Here is a 6,380-nt window from a genome sequence, read left to right on the forward strand (position 1 = left end):
GAGGATCCACTTCCAGAGGAACCTGCCGATAATGCTAATACCACAACTAAGAATGCCTACCAGAAACTCGTTGATGAATCAACGGAGATCAGCTGTCTGATGCTGGCTTGTATGGAGCTCGATTTGCAACAACATTTGGAAATCTCGAGGCTTACGATATGATCGAGAGTCTCAAGAGCATGTTTCAGACACAGGCTAGGACCAAAAGGTTCAATGTCTGGCTATCCTTGATGGATTGCAAGCTGAAGGAAGGTGATCCACTGAGCCCACATGTGATCAAGATGATCGAATATGTGCAAGCTTTGGATCGGTTGGGCTTCCCGCTCTTGGATGAGCTGGCTACTGATGCAGTTCTGGGTTCTCTTCCGCCCAGCTATGGGACGTTCATCTCGAACTATCATATGCATGGCATGGATAAGAAGCTCACTGAATTGCATGAGATGCTCAAAGTGGCAGAGTAGGATATTAAGAAAGGCACGCATCAAGTGTTGATGGTGCATAAATCGGCTAAGTTCAAGAAGAGTTGGTCCAAGGAAAAGGCTAAGGCAAAGAGCACGGAGACGGTAACCTCCGCCGCTGTGCCGAAGTCTGGACCGGACTCGAAGACCATTTGCTCTCATTGCAAGGAGACCGGTCACTGGAAGAGGAACTGTAGCAAGTGGCTTGCAGAGCATGGCAAGAAGGCCGGGAATGCTGCTTCAGGCAAAGGTACACTTGTTGCATATGTTATAGACATTTACCTTGCTGACATACCTAGTAGCTCTTGGGTATTTGATACCGGATCGGTTGTTCATATTTGCAACTTGATGCAGGGGCTGGTAAGAACTAGGCGTGTGGCACAAGGGGAGATTGACATCAGGGTCGGCAACAAAGCAAGAGTTGCTGTGTTGGAGGTCGGCACGATGCAGCTCCAACTTCCTTCTGGATTTATTTTGGAATTGAATAATTGTTATTACATTCCTGCACTTAGTCGGAACATTATTTTTGCCTCATGTTTGATGAGTTAGGGTTATGAATTCAATTTAAAGGACAATGGTTGTTCGTTTTATTTGAATGGTATGTTCCACGACTATGCACCCATTGTTGATGGGCTATTTATATTGAATCTAGAATATGAACCGGTCTATAACGTGAATGTCAAGAGGCATAAGCCTAATGAGATAAATCCGATGTACTTCTGGCATTGCTGGCTTGGACATATTAGTCTGAAACGCATGATGAAGCTCCATGATGATGGGCTCCTAACTGCGTCCAACTTTGGGTCGTTCGAGACATGTGAATCATGCTTGCTCGGCAAGATGACTAAGTCTCCTTTCGCAAAGAGTTGTGAGAGGGCGTCCGAGCTGTTGGAGCTTATACACAGTGATGTGTGTGGTCCAATGAGCACCACCGCCAGAGGTGGCTATCAGTACTTCGTGACTTTTATCGATGACTTGAGTAGATATGGATATATCTATTTGATGAGGCACAAGTCGGAAACTTTTGAAAAGTTCAAAGAGTTTCAGAACGAGGTTGAGAATCAGCTCGGCAAGACTATAAAGCTTCTATGATCTGATCGTGGAGGTGAGTACATGAGCCAGGAGTTTGATGATCATCTGAAAAGCCGAGGTATAGTACCTCAGCTCACACCTTCGGGTACGCCACAAAGAAACGGCATGTCGGAACGGAGGAATAGGACCTTGTTGGACATGGTCCGGTCTATGATGAGCAAATCGGATTTACCCTTGTCATTCTGGGGATACGCTCTAGAAACTGCAGCTTTCACACTTAACAGGGTACCATCAAAATCCGTAGACAAGACACCACATGAGATGTGGACCGGGAAGAGTCCCATTTTGTCTTTTCTAAAGATTTGGGGTTGTGAAGCATTTGTCAAGTGACTTATGTCAGACGAACTTACACCCAAGTCGAATAAATGCATATTCGTGGGATATCCAAGGGAAACCTTGGGATATAGCTTCTACAACCGGGAAGAGAACAAAGTGTTTGTTGCTCGGAACGGGGTTTTCCTTGAGAAAGAGTTTCTCAGTCGGGAGGCCAGTGGGAGGACGGTCCGACTCGAAGAAATTCGAGGACCACTCGGGGATGGCTCGGCTGGTGATGAGATCATACTGGAGTCAGTCAGGGAACCCGTAGTGGAAGCGACACCGGAACCACGGAGGTCGGAGAGATTGCACAGAGTGTGCGATGTAATGTTGCTAGAAAGCGACGAGTCGGCTACATATGCGGAAGCGATGGTGAGCCCAGATTCCGAGGCATCGCTAGAGGCCATGAGATCCGAGTTCAAGTCCATGGATGAGAATCAAGTCTGGCACTTGGTTGATCCGCCGCCTGGCGTAACAGCCATTGGTTGCAAATGGGTCTTTAAGAAGAAAACCGATGTGGACGGAAATGTTCAGATCCATAAAGCTCGGCTTGTCGCTAAGGGCTATGGACAAGTTCAAGGAATTGACTACGACGAGACTTACTCGCCGGTAGCGACGCTGAAATCGGTGAGGATCGTACTAGCTATAGCTGCATATTTCGATTACGAGATATGGCAGATGGATGTCAAGACGGCTTTCCACGGAAATTTAACCAAGGACATGTATATGATACAACCCGAGGGTTTTATTGATCCGACTAACACTAGTAAGGTATGCAAGCTCAAGAGATCCATTTATGGGTTGAGGCAAGCATCTCGGAGCTGGAACATTCGTTTTGATGAGGTTGTCACTGGTCTCGGTTTCATCAAAAGCGGAGAGGACTCTTGTTTATACAAGAGGTTAAGTGGGAGCTCGATAGTGTTTTTTATCTTATATGTGGATGACATATTGTTGATCGGGAACGATGTTTCGATGCCGAACAAGGTCAAGGAATCATTGAATGGCAAGTTTTCGATGAAGGACCTTGGTGAGGCAATGTATATTTTAGGCATCAAGATCTATAGAGATAGATCGAGGAGGCTGCTCGGCTTAAGCCAGAGCATGTACATAGATAAAGTGTTGAAGCGGTTCAACATGAGTGAGGCGAAGAAAGGGTTCTTGCCACTCTCACATGGTATAAGGCTAAGCGAGACTCAGAGTCCTTTGACATCTGATGAGCGAAGCAGGATGAGTAGGATTCCGTATGCCTCGGCAATCGGATCCATCATGTATGCCATGATATGTACAAGGCCAGATGTTGCTTTTGCAATAAGCCTAACAAGCAAATACCAAGCCAACCCAGGTGAGATTCACTGGGCAGCGGTAAAGACTATTTTGAAGTACCTAAAAAGGACTAAAGAGATGTTCCTAGTTTATGGAGGTGAGGAAGAGCTCGTCGTAAGGTGTTACGCCGATGCTAGTTTCCAAACCGACAGAGCGATCACAGTCTGGATTCGTGTACGTCATGAACGGAGGAGCAGTGAGCTAGATGAGTTCCAAGCAAGATATGGTGGCCGATTCTACCACAGAAGCCGAATACATTGCGGCTTGTGAAGCTGCAAAGGAAGGTGTTTGGATCCGAAACTTTCTGGATGATCTTGGTATTTTCCCAGCCTCGGTAAAACCGTTGGACCTTTATTGTGATAATTCTAGTGCCATCGCACAAGCCAAGGAGCCGAGGAATCACCACAAGACCAGACACATAGATCAGAAATATCACCTGATACAAAAGATCGTAAAGAATGGTGATGTTGAGTTATGCAAAATTCACACAGATGCAATTATTGCAGATCCGTTGACTAAGCCGCTTCCACAATCCAAGCATGAGGGGCACGTTAGAGCCATGGGCATTCGATGCCTATTTGATTGACTCTAGTGCAAGTGCGAGACTGTTGGAGATATGGCCTAGAGGAAATCATGTATGATGATATTTCCTATGTGTTTATGAATAAAGATAGTCCTTGGACATTATCAATGATGTGTATCAGCAAGTATGTGTCTTGTTTGTGGGACTATGCATTGTATGGTGACTGTCCTAAAAGGTCCCTAGTCGAAAGGGTTGTGTGGACGCGCAGCCTACTAGACTAGCATATGACACGGTCGATGGCTTGGTCTCACTGGACAGGGAGCATTGGATACTAACCGGATAGTATGGACTTCGAAGGATCTGGTCGGATTCGACGTAGTGGGATCCGAGTCGAGATAAGGTCCGAGTCGGACAGACCCAACTATGAGATGCAGCGATATGTCATCTGTGAGTCTCTAGTACAACATACGTTATATGCCCTAAGACCTGAGCTGGCACATGTACTCGGGACGGTGACAGACTTGCTTTGGGCCGACTAAACGCTACTCCATGACTGGGTAGTTACAAAGGTAGGTTTCCGGCTTGTCCAGACCCATGCTGCGAGACATGGTCGAGCAAGACGGGATTTGCCCCTCCAATCAGGAGAGATATACTCTGGGCCCCTCGTGTGATCCGACCAGGATAAGCATGGCCATGCGATAAGGATTATGAGATAATCTGGTTTGTGGTCGGCATCATTAGAACGAGAAAGAGGTCGGGCTAGCACAAGGATGACAGACTCACCTTGATCCCGACAACATATATCGTGTGGCAAAAGGAATGGAAGTACGATGTGCAGGTTCGCCTAACCAGCTTCATCGTCTGCTTGGTGGTCGGCACGCCTTGCTAGAGGCTGCTACCAGCCATGTAGTTCGGAGGTGATCCGAACTGCGACCGAGCCGGCTTGAACCTAAGGGTTCGCGTGCTTAAGGGAAGGAACCTACAAGGTCGGATCCGAGGACACTGGTCGGTTGTGATCCGAGCTGTATTCGGATTGTGGCCGAGTAGACTTATGGGCTTTAGGGTCCGTGCGAGGCCCAAATGTTGAGCCCGCGACAGACGCCTATATAAAGTGGGGTGTGGCACACTCATGCGGTTGATGCTTCGGCAATGTCACTAGGGTTTGCATGTGTTGCGAATAGACACCTCCACTCGCCGCCGGTTGTGTGATCGGACCTAGCAGTCCGCCGCACGACGTTCCTCCTGCACGCGCAGATACCGTTAGAGGAGGTGCACTTGCGCCGCTCCGGCGAATCTGTACGTGGGAACCAACGACCGGCTGTTCGAGGGAGATCAGACGAGGAGGAGATGATCCACGCGGGCGCGCTGCCCCAACTCTTCTTCCGCTACACGGCTGTCGGAGTAATGGGCCACATGTAGCCTAACCCGAGTCCCTCAACCTTTCAAGATATCGGGGCCGGCTGCACCCCTCAGGACATCCAGATGAAGCGCCGCCTTCTGATGGCCGGCTGGCCCAAGCGGCCGGCTGCCATAGGGCGGCTGAGCTCCGGAAGGCGGCACCAAAATGGGCCGACTCCTTGCAGGCGGCCTGCAGAGAGGCCGGCTTCTAGCAGGCGGCTCACGGCGCCCTCAAAGTCCGCGCCCACATTAAGAAGACAAGACAGGGTGAGGCTACAGTGTAGCCCATCACCCCCCATATCCAGGGCCGGGCGTGGCCACAGTACTCCATACAGGCGGAGATCTCCGCCCGGCGCGGCACTGTTGACACTCCGCCCCTGACGTCACTGCTTGTAGGCGGAGCCCTGTTCCCACGACAGCCTGTCGGTACGGCCTGCAGGCAGCGGGCCCTACCAGGCAGTGAGAGCCCGGAAGACGGCGGAAGCCTGACCAGTCGGACCCGAGGGAGGCCGGCTTCTGGCAGGCGGCCCGTTCCTCCCTCGGGGCCCGCGTACCATTAACCAGATGAGACCCGGAGTGGCTACAGTGATCTCCCACCAGGCGGCAGGGCTGTAGCCACGCTCCCCTGACCAAGCATGCGTCATCAGCACTGCGGCTACAGTGATCAGCCGCCGACCAGACCCGCGAGCGGCGGAGGCGGCCTGCCGGCTCCGTACCAGACCAGTCGGCGGGGCCCACCAGGCGGCGGCCCCAGCAGCCGGCGGAGAAGCCGGCGACCAGAGACACTGACAGCCGGGTCCTACACCCGGCCAGATTACCATTGTACCCCTGGGGGGTAGGCTTATATAAACCCCCCAGGGCCCCCATGCAAAGGGTTCCCAACCTGTTAGAACTAGACTCATACCTAGAGGAAGCAGAGAGCGTGCCTGCCTTCTTCTACCTCTAGCATACAGCTCGAGGAGCACCATTGTACTCACTAGTGCCTTAGTGATCATGCGGAGACCCCGCAGAGCAGGACTAGGGGTGTTATCTCCTAGGAGAGCCCCGAACCTAGGTAAAGTGCACCGGCGTTCGTGTCTACGCCTCATCCCGCTTCCAGGCACCGGCGACGTTCTACTCGCTCCCACCATGATAAACCATCCATTGGCATATGTCGCACCCAACCCCCCACATTTGGCGCCCATCGTGGGGTGAGGTGCACCGTCTTCCGGAGACCTGTTCTGGACAGGAACCTTGTTCCTTCCTGGCGAGCGCAGCTAGCCCGACACGCC

The sequence above is a fragment of the Triticum aestivum genome, chromosome 2D (genome assembly GCF_018294505.1).
Source record: "Triticum aestivum cultivar Chinese Spring chromosome 2D, IWGSC CS RefSeq v2.1, whole genome shotgun sequence".
Classification (NCBI taxonomy): domain Eukaryota; kingdom Viridiplantae; phylum Streptophyta; class Magnoliopsida; order Poales; family Poaceae; genus Triticum; species Triticum aestivum.